General features: G+C 53.6%; 1 protein-coding gene across 1 annotated transcript in view; it reads right to left on the bottom strand.

Moving 5' to 3' along the window:
• Positions 1-372, bottom strand: part of PHB (prohibitin) — a 7,596-nt gene extending 7,224 nt beyond the window's left edge. Inside the window, exon 1 of the mRNA XM_034756089.1 lies at positions 268-372. The gene's annotated coding sequence lies outside the window, so the exon portion shown is untranslated. The remainder of the gene's footprint in view (positions 1-267) is intronic.
• Between the last annotated feature and the right edge of the window lie 16,675 nt (positions 373-17,047).

Genomic DNA, 17,047 nt, shown 5'->3' with positions numbered 1-17,047 from the left:
GCCCCCCGCTCCCCCACCTTCCCAACTCCCCCAGGATCCTCCAACTCCCCCATCCCAGCCCCCCGCTCCCCCAGCCCCGCTCTCCCGCCAAAGGAGGCCCCACTCCCAGCTCCCGTCCCCCAGGTGGGCGGGTCGCCTCGCGCTCTCCGGCTCTGACCCCCGGCCTTCCACCTCCGGATCCGCAGCTAGCGCTCCTCCCTCCCCCCACTCCCGGCAGGGACCGGACCGGACCGGACCGGACCCCCAACTCCCCGCTTCTCCACTCACCTCCTGCCACAACCCTGACCTCCACATGAGGAGCCAGCCAACAGCGCCTGCGCCGTCCTCCGCATGCGCGTCTCTCATTGGTTCCCGCAGGCGCGCAAAGCGCTCTGGGATTCGTAGTTCGCCAGCCACCCCCTGCTCGCCCCTCTCCGGCGAGGCCGAAGCTGGCTAGACTACAACGTCCGGCAGGCCTCGTCCTGCCTCGCCCGCGGAGCAAAGTCTCTCTCTATTGGCCTCGGCTCTGCCTCGCTAGGCGCACGGCTTCTTGGGAAGTGTAGTCCCGCCGCGGGGGAGGGACGCGGGATGCACGTGTTGGAGGAGCTGGTGCCTGAGGGGGCTCGGGGTTGGCTTGGCTCTCCGCTGTTCGCTCCCCGCCCGGTGCCAGCGTGATGGGCACAGAGCCATGCTCCAACCCACGCCCACTTCTCTGCCAGGCAGAGAATCCTGCAAGAGACCATGTCCACCCCACCCCCCATTTCTCTGCAGGGAGGGGGTTCCCCAAAAGGACCATGCTCCAACCCCCCTTTAAACTGCTCGGCCAGGCAGGGGTTCCCTAAAAGGACTATGCCCCAACCCCTCTGACCCGCCTCTAGCACAGGAGGGCCCCTACAAAGAGCCATTATATCACTGCCCTAGAGCGCTCTTTCCTGTAAAAGGATCCCCGGAAAGGGACGCGCTCTGCTCCCACCAGAAAACTCTGTGGAGTCAGGCTGTCACCAGAAAGGACTGTGCTTCAACCCTCAACCACCTACCTGTTCAAAGCAAGGAGACTTCTTCAGGTGCAGTGCTCCAATATCCCTCCACTCGCAGCATGCCTTCTGCAAGGTAAGTGTATCCCTAGGAAAGGTCGTATTCCCCACTCCTACCAAAACGTTTTGGCCAAATCAGGGAATTCCTGTCCCAAACCTGACGTTATTCTGTCATTTCTTATGTTGCCATGCCATGTCAGAAACGTTGAATCGTGGAAATGAAGGAGTAGAAAACTCTGTGAGTGTTAAATAAACGAGATCACGGGTCGTTTCCGCCCTACTGCTTCGTAGTGGGGACCTTGTCATGTGTATTAGTCAGGTCTGTGCCCTCCATTTGAGCCTTGGATGATCTTTGGAACGAAATAAAAAAATCAGGGCTTTGCTCAGTTATAGTATTACTGGAAGTTTCAAAATAAGCATTTCTAAATATTTTCGGTGTTGGAAATAACCAAGTGGCTAAAGGACAGCTGCTTGAAGAGACAAAAGGTAACATCGCTGAATCTTAACCCTAACCTTTATGGCTCTTTTGAAAATCTGGCTGTACGTGTCACACTGGGGGCTGAGCACTTTGAGAATCGGGCCCTTAATTAGGAGCCTAAATGGGACCTGAGCTCTCTGGAAAATCTGGCCTCAATTAAGGATGCTGAGCCCCTGAAAATCAGAGAACCCTCCCCTATCTGATAGTTGCATCATTAGCCCTAATGCAGTAAGAGAGTCAGGGGTCACTACCGTGCAGGGTGATGGTGATCTCGGAAAGGTGTCTTTTCCTAATGGGGAGGAGGGATGTTCACGTACGGGAGAGGAAGAAGAGTAGGGTGCTCTCTAGGAGCAAGGGTATTTTCATAGCAGGGAGTGTCTTGAAACCAAGAAGGTTTGCAGGTGAGGTGGGTCTGTGGGGTGCCTGGCATGTGTACCTTTAAGGACCATTTTGGTATGGGATGATTGACACGGCTGATGACAGTGACGCCCGTATTGATTGACGGCAAGAGCCGCAGGGCAGAAAGCATGGTGGTGAACGTTCCATTGTGCTTCAGGGAAGGGGCCATGTGTCTTGGGAAAGTTGGCAGGAGCATTGGGGGAAGGGGCTGGGGAGGGCAGAGCAGTTGGTAGGGCATGTGATAGTGTGCTGGGCTCTGAGCAGCATGGGGTAGTCGGTAGTGGAAGATGCCAAGGCCAGCTGGTAAAGTGGGTGACCTAGATGGGTACTCTGGAGAGTGCAAAGGATTAGACATGGGAGGGTGAATTTGTAGTTCTGAAGCAGTTGGAGCAGCAAGGGTGCCCATATAGCAAGGTGATTGGCATTTGGTGAACTGGCTGATGGCAACGTGTACTCTGGGGAATTATTGGCACCTCTACCAGTAGCAGGGGCCAGAGGGTTTGAAGTCCATGTGGCCCGAAGGTGCACACAGTGGAGAAGATGTAGCAGTTTGCAGAGCTGGGATGTTCTCAGATTACAGCAGCTGGCGGAGTGGCTCTGGGTGAGTACTTGGAGCCATTTATCAATCTCAAGTCTTTTACCATGCTCCTCACTCTGGATTCTAGTGGGATGACTCGGGATGGTGGATTGAGTGATGGTACCGAGCTGTGGGTGTGATATTGTGCAGAGCATGTGAACATGGAGAAGACAATAATCTCTAAGAGACCTAGTCCAGTACCAGGATTTTGGTCATAGAGGAGAAACTTGGTAGGTCTAAGCAAGCAAGGTAGTCTCTATTCCTGCTTCACCTCTGTTCCTGCCCACCTAGGGCAGCACGTGGTCACTCAGATCGCTTTCTCATGCTCCAGCATGTCCCCCAGTTAACTGAAGCATCAAGTCCCAGAAGCCCTGGCTAACCACAATCACAGTAATCAGCCATTACATGTTCCTCTCCTTTCATTAAAGGAGAGAAAAAGACCTGAAATTGGCTTTTTTTCCCTGCTGAATAAGCAGCATTCCTAGGAACGTGGGAAGCCGGACGCTGGAAGAGACAGATGGGGCTTGGTGTTTGCTGACAGTGCACTGGGGAAACCCACCTGGCTACCCTTTGAAGAAGAAACGTGGCGAGTTCAGGGGGAAGACACAGCAGGATTGATCTGAACCTGCTCTGTCTATATACATTGTCTGCAGGTGTGAATTGATGGAGCCTCACAACAGCCCTCTGAAATAGAAATTAGTTCACCCGTTTTAATGATGGGGAACCAGGCTCAGAGAAAGGTTAAGGGACTTGCTCAGGGTCACAAAGTGAGTCAGTGGCAGAGCCAGGAGTAGACCCTGGAGTCCTGATTCTTAGTCTCGTATCCAAATTGGTACAGCACGTTTCCTTCCACACAGTTAGAAACAGCGCCCAGGAGTCCCGACTTTTAGCCCCCTGTCTTTAACCATTAGACAGCCCTGCCTCTTTTGACAGGGGTTGTGCCTATGGGTATGCCCGTACCACAGCGGCACAGCTACGGAGATGCAGCTGTGCTACTCCAGTCCTATAACATAGACGCTTTCTACATCGACGTAGGGGTTTTCCGGTTAATCCACCTCTCCGAGAAGCAGTAGATAGATTGATGGAAGAATTCTTCCATCGACCTAGTTGTATCTACACTGGGTTGGGTTGACCTAACTACATCTCACGGGGTGCAAAATTTTTCATAGCCCCAAGTGGCATAGCGAAGTCGACCTCATGTTTAAGTGTAGACCAGGCCTGTGGTACGTTCCGTCATGTTTGGGGTTACAGAGATCAGGTGGCAATTTCAAGCAGTCTCAGAAAATGGCACAAAGGCTGTTGATCACCAAGGATTTCCAGGACTCCCCGTCCGGTCAGCAAAGGCAGAGGGTGTGGGTGTGTATGTGAGACAGACACACACACACAAAACCTTGTAAAGCCTCCGAAGTTTACAAACCCCTATTTGCTCCAGCCTGCTTTCCTGGTGGATGCGATCCCTACTCCTACATAGCCACTAGGAGGAGACAGCAGCCTCTTGTTAAAGTCTCAGCACAGGACGCTCTCAGGAGACCTACCTTTCCCTCTGACCCTGTATCCAGGAAGGAAAGAAAAGACAGATTACATCCAGCTAAGCCTGTGGCCACTTGCCCCTGGCAAAGCCCCGCCCTTTGCATCCCCGCCATGGCAGTAGCTTGTTCCAGGCACCTTCCCCTGCGTGTTCTGCCTTTAACTTAATGCCAAGACGCATGGGGTCTTCATTAAGCTGCAGCCTGGTGATTTGTGAGCGTGTAGCTTGGATCCTGACATCCATCAGGTATCAGATACGTGTAGGTCGGGGGGAGCAGGGGAGGGAGCACTTAATGGCTGGGTGTCCCCACTTCGGGGGGCCCGGCCTGATTTACGAGTTCCTAAATAAATCTTGTTTATTGTAGCTGATCCAATGGGCTCTTTGTCTCTGTCTTACGTTTAACCTGAAACACCAGTCAGCCACCGCGGAGGGTCTGTGAGCGTCCAGCATTCAAGGTTGCGTCCCTCCTGATGGCACCTGGAGAGAGGATAATTCTAAATAATAACCTTCCTCCCCACGTCCTTCCATAACACTTCGCTGTGGAAGGTCCCAGGGTGGTTTGCAAGTGTGGAGGAGCGAACCTCATGATCTCCTCGCAAGATGGGTTTGTATGGTTACCCATGTATTATAGATGGGGAAACTGAGGCACGGGGTGGGGAAGGGGTTCTCCCGCGCTTAGCCAGCGAGGCGGGGAAGAGAAGAACGAGACCGGGTTTTAGTTAAGACCAGAATTTGCTAGCTGGGAAGAAGTTTCCAACAGAGGCAGGGTTGGTCAGCTGCAGTGAGAAGAATTTGTGAGAGCTGCTGCCACCCATGATGACCAAAGCCCAGCAATCCTCCTCCTCCACCCAGTCCTGACCGCAGGAGATGCTTCGAGCTGCCAGGCCTCCACCAAACCCGGCTCACTGCCACTGTCCACCCCCAGCCTCAGCGCTCTGTGCTGCCTCTTCCCACTCCGCTGAGAAAATCAAACCAGTCTCTGCAGAGAGCTGGGAGACGAGGCTGCTATCGCCTGCAAACTGCACCTTTGTGCTTCTCGGCTGGTCCTAACGGGTGGGGAAGGCCTTGGCTCCTGGCAGACGGTGGCACCACTGCCCTGCAACAACCTGCTGCAGAAAACCAGTGACCTCCCTCGCCAGCCTCCTGTTTCGAACCTCTCGCTCCCAAGCAAGGTGGACGTGAACCAGCTCAAACAACGCCTGGCCTCTGGGGATACCCTAGAACAGGCTAGAGCAAGCCCTCATGACCTGGGTCCTAGGACCCTGCTAAGGGGATGTGGCCGAGCCCGGGTCCTGCTGAGACTTAGGTCCAAGCCCTGTCACTTTGCAGTGTGGACGCAGCTCAAGCCGCAGACCCGAGTCAGAAGGTCTGCGTGGTGCCGTGTGGACGCATCAGCACGGCAGTGAGACCCGGCTCCAGGAATTGCAAACCAGGGTTTACAATACAATGCGGATGCTCAAGCGGCAGGCTTGGAAACATCGAGTCCACAAGCCCGGATCCCACAGACCTGGGCTTAGTGTGCTGCCATCAAACGTTGTCCAGGACACAAACAAGGCTCCACCATCTCCTGTCGATCAGGGGTTGCTCTGTGCATGCCCTCGCTGTTGTTAAGTCCCATACGTTTTCCTTCCCTTCCACGGAGGGATTCTTTTAGTCGGCCTCTTGGGTGTGTCCCTCTGACTGCCCAATGGCTTCGTTCTCAGCACATGTTTCACGTCTTCCCGGTTTCTTTTCTGGATAACGTTGGAAATAAGAAGTTGTTGGACTCTCCTTCAAAGAGCTTCCAACCTAAATAGACCGGGCAGACAAAGAGTGGGAGGGGAAACAGGCAATGTGAGGATACGGGACCTGCTCAAGGTCATGCAGGAGAGCTAAGATTAGAACTCAGGTCTCCTGGCTCCCAGTCCACTTATATCAATCACACTTATACACAGATGCCTTGCTACCACTGCATGCTTACATTGTGCATTGATGGCCAAAGGCGCGCCAAGTGCTTTAGTATCTGTCACGAGTTCGTAGAGGAGTCGCCTCTGTGGCCTCTGAAATGCAGCTACTTCTAGGGTGGAACGTGGCAACGATTTCACAGCTGCGTGGCAACGCGCAGACGGAGGCAACCGTGTAGGCATTGGGTTAGCACAAAATTAGTCGGGTCACAGCCCCGCCTCTGCTAAGCGCAGGAAGCAGATCATCTTGGGTGAAGAGAGATTGAACCTTCGGTGACACGTGCCCTGGAGCCGAAAGGAGAATTGAAGCCAGTATCATTTAAAGTGGATTAGAAGATAGTAATTACATCGGAGAAAGGGTCAGGGAGGATTTGAATTGGCATGTGCATCTCAGCCAACACGTGCGTAGCCCGGGGAAACAGGCTGCAGATAGACACAGAAATATGCTACGTGTCTGATGGGAAGTTTCACGCTCCATAAAGTAGAGGAAGATGGGGAAACTTAAGGTGACACTTGCGGAGAAATTCCATATCCTTGGAGACAAGGCAGTCGGGAGACTTCTCTCTTGTATTTCGATTGGCCAAGGTTGTCTTGTCACTGCCCTGTTGGCTGGGGAAGAACCTAGGATGTGGTTCTTTCCTGAATTAATGGGGATTTTTAGCGGGATTAAAAGGCGGCTGGTTGGTTTTTGATTTGCCTGCAGCCAACGCTGGGTCAGGAGATTGGCAGGATACCCTATGCATTGAAATCTTTAACGCACAAATACCCCTCTGTGTGTGCACCGAGGATTCCCCCTGCGGGGGCAAGGGGGTCATCACTCCTTGGGTGATGTAGGTCAGCTTCTTTGCCACCTCCCTTCGTAGCTGCAGCTGCAGGGGGTGTGGCTGGGCTGAAGGGTTCATGGCCAGGATGTTCATGTGCTCCGGTGATCCCAGGCGGTTGGAGTGGACCCTAGGGGGTCACAGCAGCTGGTGAAATAAAGCAGCGCTGAGCCTGCTGTAATTGACTCTGGGGACTGAATTGGGGGGGCTGTGGTGTGCAGTGATCACTCAGTGCTTACGGGACTTGAAGGGAGCTACTTTCTTCTGTGTCCGGTTCCACCCGGCTGTGCATAACAGGAGTGTCACCACGCCCCACCCAAACTCTCTGTTTGGGAGGCTCAGTCCCCAATACCACAAAGGGCAACATTGTACCTGCTCCTTCATCAGTTGCATGAGCACTAGCCCTATGTACCCCGCTGCATGCTGGGAGCGGTGGCTAGGCCAGCAAGAGCTCGGCGAGCCTGCCACAGCCTTGGCCAAGAGACGCATCTTTTAGCTCATGCAGGAGCAGCTCGTGCATTTAGCTCCAGAGGTCCCAGGTTTGATCCCTGCTGCCGACGCCCCTGGGTGGGTCGGCGTTACACCCCACCCGTCTGCAGGGACCCCTTCTGCAGTGCCAGCAGGGCATTCGGCCTTCACGCGCAACCTTGGTCTCTTTGCTGAGACTGCCAGCCAGGATCCGGTTCGGGCCAAAGGCAGAGGTGATGTCTGTGAAGTGGTTTCCTGCCCTCCAGAAACTGGACTTAGACTCCTAGTGCCACCAGTGAAAATGCAAGGTGCTAAGAATGCCATTTGCTGTTTATAAAGTGAGTCCCTCACCTGGAATCTAGATTCTCCCCCAGTTCTTGCCTGGAGTTTTGCAGAGCCGATTCCCAGCGGCGATCGCCTCTGAGCTCCTAGGTTAGCCTGCTCGTCCTTCCAAGCTGTCTGCGGGAAAGAGAGGGGAAGAGGAAGCCTTTAGTCACGTCAGCACATCACGGGTCACGCAGCCAGTGTGAGGCTCAGGTATGTTTGAGGCTTGGAGCAGAGTCTGACGCTTGCAGCTGTTCTGTGCTGCGGCTCTACCAGCTCCAACTGTGATCTTGTTGGATTTCGCATCCTACGGAGGGGTGGGAGAGGTCAGTATTTGGATAGACGTTGGGTGTTGGGTTGATGCTGATGACTCGATAGCAGGTCTTCCTTCTGAGTCACACGTAACCAACGCCCCAGCCCAGGGTCGGGGGCCCTGCGCTACTTTGTGAGGGACATGGTGTCAATACCCGGCCCTCCCCAGATTCCACATTCTGCCTGAGTTCCCCCTCCAGTTTCAGATCCAGCTGGTATTCTCCTCTGCTTCCTGTCCTAAAATAGTTGTGTGGGGTTGCTGAGCCCCTCCCCTGAAGTGCATTTCAGTGCTGGGTGAAGTGATTAGACATAGATATTATCATAGCCAGATGGTCCATCCTGCCTCCAGTGAAGTCACCTGGTGTTTTGCCTTTGATTTCCACGGGAGCGGGGCGGGTCCCTGACATTCTCGGCGTGGCACTGGCTGGGTTCAGGTTGGGAGGATTTGGGATTCCCCAGGTGTGACCTGGTGCCATTGTTCTGTGTTTGTACAGCCCCTAGCACGATGAGGTCCTGGGATATATAATACATATAATAAATACTAAGGATTTTGTTGCTCCTGGAGTTTTAGAGCAGGAAGTTGCCTGGAGAGAGCCAGGAAGACAGACAGGTCTAATTCACTCAAAGGCCCTTTTACGCCATCCTGGCACTGGGAAGGGGCCTTCCATTGGGCGTCGACGAGAATCAGACCCACAGTGGCTAGGGCTTCTTAGAGTGAGATCCCGGCTCCCTGGAGTTGATGAATAAAAGCATTTCACTGCAACATGCCTCCTGGGGAGCACTGTGTCAGGGTCCCATCAATACCCTTCCCACCCCCAAGAATCCAGCTACCGGGGCCATCCCCACTGCAGTGCCACCCTCCCACGGGTGACCCCCTGACACCACACTGGCTTGCATTGCAAACCTCGTGGCATGCTCCAGCAGGAGCGCCGGCGTTCCCTGAGCTTACTGATCGAGCCGCTGGCGTTGGCTTCTCCCTGCCCCGGCAGACGCTGGAGTGCGGGCTCAGGGGGGACCCGCGGCTGTGGGTGAAAGCTGGCCTTGTGGGCTCTTTTGTGTCGTGTGACCTTCTCCTGCTTTGTGTCCCCGAACAAAAGCGCTTTAGTAGCCGCTGCGGTGACTGGAGACCGGGCAGAGGGGGAGTTAAACAGAGCCGAGTGGAGAACGGGGTGAATGAACGTGGCTGGAGGGCTGGAAAAAATAGACTCCTGCCTTCAGGGCACAGTAATTACTCATCAAAGGCGAGCGGGGAGCTCCTTTGTGTGCTGGGAACGCTCCCTGCCTCCCCCGCCCGTGCAACGAGGAGAGGCCGCTGCCGTCCACAAAAATAGCGACGCACAGAACGGGCCCCGTGGCATGAGGTTTGGATATGCCCATGTCCCCATCGTGCTCAAAGCGCCAAGGGCGCTGAGCTGAACTGGCTGAGTTTGGGGGGGGGGTTGGGGGAGGAGGGGTTACCGCTCTGGCTCCATGCATATTCACGTCAGCGTAGAAGGAGCGTGCCGTGGTTGTGTGAGTGTCGAGCATGTGTGTGTCTGCCCGCAGTGGGCCGAATCCCAAGCAGCTGTCAGTCACCGTGGCTCCATTGGCTTCATCTGGACGGCTCTGGCCCCATGTGGGTTGCACGGGTGTGCACGCTTTGTAGGTGTGCGTGGCGGCATCTGGTTCGGGGGCGCACATCAAATGGACCTCATTCTGTTTCCGCTGATGTCAACGGCGAAATTCCCAGGTGGAACCAGGCTCGCGCTCTGTGTGCGCCTGCCCCCACGCACGCTGTGTGCACGCGCCCGTGCATTCCTGTGTGTGCACAATGGAGCTGCGTGTACACGCTGAGTTAGGCAACAAACACAGCCATGCAGCCAACGGAAAGCCCCTGGTGTACAGCTGCTGGCTCTGACGCATGGGCCAGCACCAGCCGGTCACGGGGACGTTTGGCATCTGCATCCCCAGTTTTACGCCGGCGTAACTCCATTGGCGGGAGCAGTGTTCCTCCAGCTTTTTACACCCCTGTACGTCATAGCCGAGTCAGGCTCTGCGGGAGTGGAAGAGAGAGAGGTGAGGACTTTGCTCGCTCTTACTCACTTTTCATTGCAGGGTTGGCCCTGGTTTTGTCTGGTGCACTTGCACGGGTGTCGCCGCGGCCGGGCAGCCCTGCGCACAACGGAGGATCATTGGTCGGGCGAGCCGGGCCAACAGCTGGCGTTATTTACAAACAGCCAGAGAGTCCGTGTATGGCCCCAAACCAGCGAAGAACAGCTGGGCCTGACGTACTGGCTGCCAGCTCCTCCTCCGTAACCTGCAGCATCCAGGGAAAGCAAAGCAGATGTGGAGGCTCTGAACTGCAGGGGGTCCTGCGAGTCTGAAAGCACAATGTAATAAGGATCCCCTCGGCATCCATCCCGAGCTCCAAGAGCAGGTTCACGACAGATCCCGTTTCCGGCCACACATCTATTTCTGTTTCTTTTACGAAAACACGCACGCACGCCCCAGAAACCCCCGCAAAGTCCCTGGCGGAGCCCAGCTGCATGGAGCAGATGTTTGGGAAATGCGTCCTTGTATCTGGCAGCCCTGCTCCCGAGCTCACAAAAGGATCTTTTCTGCCTCGACTGCGCTGGGAAGCGGAAATGTCGGCAGAATGAGAAGAGGACACAAAGGTGTTTATAGGCGCGCTGGATCGTTGGGGGTCTCTCATCCACCAGGTTGGAGAGAGCAAGGCCCTTGCACAAGGGATTGAAATTCCTTCTAGGTTTCCAACAATCCATCCATTGGGGAAACTGAGTCATGGAGCCAGCCAGAGGTGCTGGGAGTGGGGGCTGCAGCGCAGTGCGAGTCTGTTCTCATGAACATGAAAAGATTGGCCATGGGGAGCTCGTGATCAGCTTGCTGAAGGGCACGGGGGTGGGGGGATCCTGAAACGACTTTACAGCCACGTAGGGCTGGTCTTGTCCAGATCAAATAATGTAAGGGGGAAAGGGCCATGGGGCTAAACCAAGATCACCCGGCTCGGAACTCTGCAGGCCTTGTTCTGATCTCATCCGGGTGTCAATCATTGACGTCAGTGGCGGGTCGCCAGCGGACCCGAGCGAAATCAGAGCATTGCTATCTGCTTAGAAACCCCCCCAGGAATTGATAATTGTGGGCTTTCCCATGGTGCCAGCTATGGTCCCAGAACAGCTGGGATACCCAGGCTCCTTGAACAATGGGATAGAATACAGGGAATTTCTACCTAGCGATTTCCCCAACAATAGTCACCCATATCCAGGAGATTTCTATTCACCCATCTATCCTAGGCAGGAACAGAACCACCAGACGCCCAACTCATTCTTGGTGTAACTTCATACAGCTGAGTGCCATTTCCCCAGGGATGCATTTGGCCCCAGGAGGTTTCTATCCAATTGTGTCAAATCCAATATCAACATCCCTTATTGGCGAGAAAGCCAAGGCAATAAACACCAGGAGAGATGCACCCTTTCATGGTGCAAGATTCATACAGGGTGGAATTCAGCCAGTAAGTCGACCTCTTCGCTGGGGCGAATTTCAGACCCGAGCGTGGATGTGCTTGTTGATTCGTGTTGCGCAATTTCACCCCCTTTCCAGCTCCCTACGAACTGACGTTTCTTGTTCATGCAGAAATGGCTGTCGTCTCATGGAAACCTGGAGTTTTCATACTTTTTTTTTTTTCCCACGCAAAGCCAGCGCTGGCCGGGAATGGGCCTGGGGCGTGTGCAAAACTCACGGAGCCAGGCAAAAATGTTTGCCAGATTGTCCCATTTTTGGAGCCACATACAAGGGATGGAATGTGACCTCCTCTGTCATTTGTGTTTATACCCACACGTGTCCATCCCCATTAAACTCGATCCCTAGGAAATTTGAACAGGCTCAACAGAGAGAGAGAAGAAGTCAACAATATGTGTGCGAACGTGCGTATACACACCTTTTCCGACCCCTAAGAATGGGGAGAGAAGAGACCTTCCAATTTCTCAGGAAAAGAGCATTAGGGACAGTGATAGACTATATGGGGCTAAGGGGCCAAATCTCATCTAGCGTAGAGCACCATAGCTGATTTGGATGGAGCTATGGCATTTGACACCAGCTAAAAGATCTGGCCCATGCGAGACACTCAGACAGCATGGCAATGTGTTTAGGATGGAGGGGATGGATAGATTAGCCAGCAAACACATGGAATAAACCCATTGTGCTGTTTACATTGTAAGCACGTTGGGCTTGAACAGTATTTGTACAGCACCTAGCGCATGGGGGCCCCATTCTTGGTTGGCCCGTCGGCACTGCCGTAATTAACAGGTTGAATAATAATTAATACTTCGCTATTTCTCCCATAATATCCCAGTCCCAACCAGTGACACAACATACGCAGGAACAGATCCCTGTAGATTTCTGTTCTGCTCTTTGTTCCTCTTTCTACCCAATACCCCTGCACCAACCAGGGGTAAAACGGGGCAATAACTCCCAGGAGGAGATTTCTTCCTGGCCGTTTCTCACCCAACATCCTTATCCTAGCAGGCGGAAGCATCTCACAGGCTACGTGCCGTTGGATTTGGACCCATCTCTAATCAAACCGACCCTTATCCCGCATGATATTGCCTGATGTCCCGGCCAGAGGAGGAGGGGTGGCATTTTACCGGCTGACGTGGTCAGAGCCTGATGCTGTGGTGAGGAAGCGAGAGATGAGTTGCCACCGATCCGTCATGTTGCAATCAGCTCCCGCGTGACGTGAACGCCTTGACATTTCCGGCAGACTCCTCCAACTGCCGTTCCCTTTCACTGGCTGGTGCGGTGATTGTTGGGAGCAGCGTGGGAGCCGTCACCCTCTCTTTCTGTCTCGCTCTTTCTCTCTCCTGGGTCACGATCCGGTGACACACTCCAGAGAGAGCATGGAGGCTGTTGTGTTTTCTCCGCCGGCTGGGACGCAGGAAAATGGGCCTATTGTCCGGGGAATATCTCCAGGGTGATTCAGCCAGGACTGACGCCTGCTTGACAAGCTGACCCATTGCTTTGTGACCTGGTGCGGCGGGGAGAAGCCCAAACAACTCCCATCGCTCAGCGCCTCCCCTCTAACTGGGGGTCGCCGTCTTCGGTTGCAGGTGAATGTCAGGTCAGCGCTCCAGCTTTCCATGGGAGGGGGCCGTGTGGCTCTGTGGGTTTGCTAGGGAGAGTTGAAATCTGCCCTCTGGAAGTCGGGGGGCCAGAATCAGAACACTTGGAGTGAAAGGCACCCTGGTGCAGAGTTCAAATGCAATGCCTTGGCTCTATTTAAGCCCTGTTTTGAGGCTGCGTTGGTTTAAGGACTCATATAATTCATTGTAGAGAGGAAGGCTGGCCTAGTGGTTAGAGTGCCAGCCTGAGATTGGGGAGTCCTAGGTTTAATTCTCTGTTCCACCGCAGGTTTCCTGTGAGACCTCCGGCAAGTCACTTAGCCCCAGGTCCCCAAAGGTATCTAGCTCCTTAACTCCCACTGAAATTGTGTGTTTTGTGGTGAGGAAGATGACTCCCCCCGTCATCCACCCCCCACACCAGCCAAGCAAGGGTTAAAGAACTTTTGTGGTCACAATCAACGCCAACCTGTTGCACCTGAAAGGCTGGTCAGGCCTGGGTGTGGGAGGAAGTCAGTGCAGTTCGGGGGACCCTTGGAAGCAGGCAGAGCATGGCTCCCAGGCTGAGGCCCTGTGGTACTAACTAGTGGGTGGCTTGAGACTGCCGCCCGCCTGAACCCTCTGAGGAAGAGGACTGGCCTGTCTGTTTTGCTGATGAAGCCCTGGCCTTTAGCCACACAGAAGAGCGGGAGCCGAGACTGCCTGCAGGGTCCGAAAGACTGCTGCCTTCTCCCTGATACCAGGAAGAGGGCCCGACTTCCTGAGGTCTGTGGAAGTATTTTCATTTTCTTTGGACTGGCTTATGCCCCCTGAAAGGGGGTGGACTTGCCAAGAGCGACAGCTATAGTCCAAGACTGGGCCAAAGTTGCTGCACCACGAAAATGATGTATGAGATAAGCGAGCTGCCTGCCCTCACCCCAAGGGGGCGACATTGAGACAACCGTTCTCTCTCGCGCGCGTGCACACACACAGGGGAAGGAATACTCCTGCATTTGCAAGGAGAGGGAGCGAATGAGCCAACAGGACTTTTCCATCTTTAAATTCCACGGGCCCGATTCTCCTCTCACTTACCCTGGGTTTACAACAGTGCAAGCCCATTGTTCGCAGTGGAATTACTACTGATTTACCCGCCTTTGGGTGCCCATGAACCTGGGTCAATGTCAATTTAGCTTATAGGATGACTGCCAGCTCCCGGCTTTGCAGATGTTCCCCGGGACCTGCTTTGGGGTTTTGGCGCACACCGTATAAAGTTACAGAATGGGCCCTACATTTGTTTGAGCTGCTGAGTGTCTGTGTTGCTCAAGCAAATTCCCCGGCCAATTGGTAATTAGCCATTACCGCGCGATTAATGAGCTGCTAATTGATGTTTGTCTCCCGGTGATATTTGGAAGGTTATGACGACACACGCTAAACCCCGCATTAAACATTCAACTTCTGTGCACCCTCCTGCCCTATTTGCAAATTTTCTTTCTCCCTCTCTTTGCCGTTTCTCCTCCTCGTTCCTTTCCCATTCTCAGGAGCTCTTGTAAACGCAGCACTGGATTTCTCAGTGGATCGGGAGTGGCAGCAGGGAAGCTTTCTGCTCTAGGCAGGACTTACTTTGTGCCAGGGATGACCCCGGCACCTCTAGGCTTGGCAGTTCATAGCCCCGGCACCTCTGGCCACATCAGTTATTAAAGTAAAAAAATTGCTTGAGCACCGGCGCCTGTTTTATTACGAACTAAGCACTGGCTTTAGGTCATCAGCCCAGCCAGCCCAGGGGCCTACTCCAGATTTCAGTGGGAGCCCAGGTCAGTAGCGACCCCCTTGTTTGCCCAAACAGCCTGACAGCCGTTTGGTAGCCAATGTGAAATGAGTACCTGGTTCCTAGTGAACTGGTGTCCATGTAAACCCCACCCACCCCTTTTACACCCACAAGGGGCAGGGTAACATTGAGCTAAACCCTGAGTAAAGGACTTCAAGATTTACTCCGGCAGCTGCCACACAGGACTGGGGTCTCCCTAGCAGTAGCCAAAGATGCCCCGGATTGTAGCATCCACTGATCTTGAACGACCCATTTTATCAGCGCTGGGACTTGTGGGTTGGGTTTCCTTGTTTAACAAGGTTGTGGGGCAGCATCTCAGCAGCTTCGGGAGCTATCCGAACCTTTCACGCCTTCATTTCCCTTTCCAGTTGGGGGAGCTGAAATAGTTGCTCACTTCAGCAAGAGAGCAAATAGCCCCACTGAGCTGCAGAATCATTTGCTGCAAACCTGTCAGCCAGCTTTGTGGGTCCCCCCCCCCATTTACTTCATCCATATCTAGGGTGACCAGATGTCCCGATTTTATAGGAACCGTCCTGATATTTGGGGATTTTTCTTATATAGGTGCCTATTACCCCCCACGCTCTGTCCCGATTTTTCATATTTGCTATCTGGTCCCCCTATCCGTACCAAACCAAACACGCTTTCTGGTCATCTGTTCATTGGCACCAAGCACAGCCCTGCGCTTTTCCAAGGAGGAGCCTGTTATCAGAAGGAGCCGGCCAAGGGCTAGACAAATCTTAGAGTGATTTTAATCTCCATCACCGAAGGAAGAAGTTATTTTGGTTTTTGATGACAGCAAGCCCTCCTTTTTTCACCCCCTCTCCAGTAGAACATTAAGCCTTTGAGAAAACCCCAAACCAAAAGAATATCTGTGTGCCCTTCCCCAAGTGCTGACAATGGGATTTCAGACAGATGAGGGCTTGTAGAGCGAGCGGACACATGCCGAACCGCCGCTTTGAATCAGGACTCTGTGTGGCAATCTGGTTTATTTCAGAAGAGACATTCCTAGATGGGACAAAACCTCAACTGGACTAAGCCCCGGCCTCGCACTCAAGAAGTGGCCCATTGTGTTTGAGCTGGGAGGCCAGGGCTGTCCAGACTTTTCTATCTATGGCTGGAGCAGCAAGCCCCTCGAACAAAAGGCCCCCTTTTTCCCACCATCCCAAATTCATCTCTTTGGGACAATGCTGCCCAGAGTCCACCCCAGGAAAAATTTATGGCATGAAATTTGCAAACTCTGGAGAATTTGAACGCTTGTTGCCAAGTGACCCTGGAGATGTATTTCCCTGTCACTCAGCTATAAAGACAGTCATTGATCTCTGACCATCTTGCCTAGTGCATCCCGCTCGTCACCAAAACGCCAGCCTCAGCTGGGTGATAACGCTCAAAAATGCTGCTTCAGAACCAGAGCATTCAAGCAGTGGGAAGACCCTTGTGTCCTGATACAAGGAGCAATGGTGCTCCAGAAGTGCCAGTTTTTTCAGGTTAATACAGAGCCTGAATTGCTCTGGATATAGGCCCGTTGCACGATAAATAATAATAATATATGCTGATATACTTATCTCAGAGAGCTGGAAGGGACCTTGAAAGGTCATTGAGTCCAGTCCCCTGCCTTTACTACAAGGACCAAGTACTGTCCCTGACTGTTGTGCCCCCCTGCCTGATCCCTAAATGGCCCCCTCAAGGATTGAACTCACAACTCTGGTTTTAGCAGGCCAATGCTCAAACCACTGAGCTATCCCTCCCCCTTGATGCCCCTTGACTGTAGACTGCCCTGCCCACATAGGAATCTGGTTCCCATCTCCTGTCATTTAGAGGTGGGCTTATCCTTGTGCTGGGATACAGCAGCGTAGAGGAGCGTCCCCTGGGTGGTGGATGGGGGCAAACTGAAGGGTCACCCTGAATATTACGCAGTAAAGTGCCAGGAACCAACTGTATGGGGGAGAAGGGAAACTCTGCTTTCAAACAAAGGCAGACGGCTCACTTTGTGTCTTTAGGCAAGCCTGTCTAGGAGAAGGAATCGGAGCAGTCCAGCCTTGTTAGCCTTGGAAGGTAAGTGGACTAGAGCGGAACCGCTGATACCTCTTCCTAGCAGGCTCTGACTTGGCATTCCCATGAGCTGCACAGGGTGGATTGGCCTAACAAGTCATTACATTCAAAACTTACTTGCTATAGAAACAGTGCAACAAGCCAGAGTCAGGGTGACGCTGTACTGCTCCCTTTGTCCATAAGCATGCTGTGAGATGAGAAGATTATGCCCTGAAACAGG

The sequence above is a fragment of the Trachemys scripta genome, chromosome 23 (genome assembly GCF_013100865.1).
Source record: "Trachemys scripta elegans isolate TJP31775 chromosome 23, CAS_Tse_1.0, whole genome shotgun sequence".
NCBI classification, from domain to species: Eukaryota; Metazoa; Chordata; order Testudines; family Emydidae; genus Trachemys; species Trachemys scripta.
Note: the sequence above shows the minus strand (reverse complement) of the source record. Positions and strands in the feature narration are given on the sequence as shown.